Source organism: Stegastes partitus, unplaced genomic scaffold (genome assembly GCF_000690725.1).
Source record: "Stegastes partitus isolate 25-593 unplaced genomic scaffold, Stegastes_partitus-1.0.2 Scaffold58, whole genome shotgun sequence".
In the NCBI taxonomy this organism is placed as follows: Eukaryota; Metazoa; Chordata; class Actinopteri; family Pomacentridae; genus Stegastes; species Stegastes partitus.
The window spans coordinates 381,733-382,298 of NW_007577789.1; positions in this window are offsets into that span (position 1 = coordinate 381,733).

A 566-nucleotide genomic window follows, 5' to 3' on the forward strand; every position below is an offset into this window, starting at 1 on the left:
AGACTGGACAGTTTCTCTGCAGTCTAACATTTCTCATATAAAACGTGCTGATCATCAGCATGTTTGTCATGATTTTTTTCATGAACGTATACTTGTCTAAACACATTATCTGGCTAAATAAAGCTAAAAAATGAGAGCTAAGTTCAGATCATGACTTTTGCTCCATTTGAGTTGGTGCATTGACATTTAAAGACACTTTCTTCTTTAATCCTACCACATTTATTGAACTTTGCAGTCTGACATTTCTCATATAAAACATGTTGATTATTAGAGTTAATAAGACATATACATGCAGTGGCATGCGTTCACCTTTCAACTGTTAAACTAAGCATAAATATAGATTTTTGTTTATTTAAGTGAGTGCATTAACATTTCTGGGACACTTTCTTCTATTGAGTAGTTTGTTTGTGGTGGAAAAAGGTGATGATTAGGTGATATTTTCAGTTAATTTATTGTTTTTAATGCTTTTTTTTCAGAAACCTATACCTGTCTGTAGACATTAACTGGTTAACTAAAGCTAAAGAATGAAAACTAAATTGAGATACTGATTTTTGTTCATTTAAGTG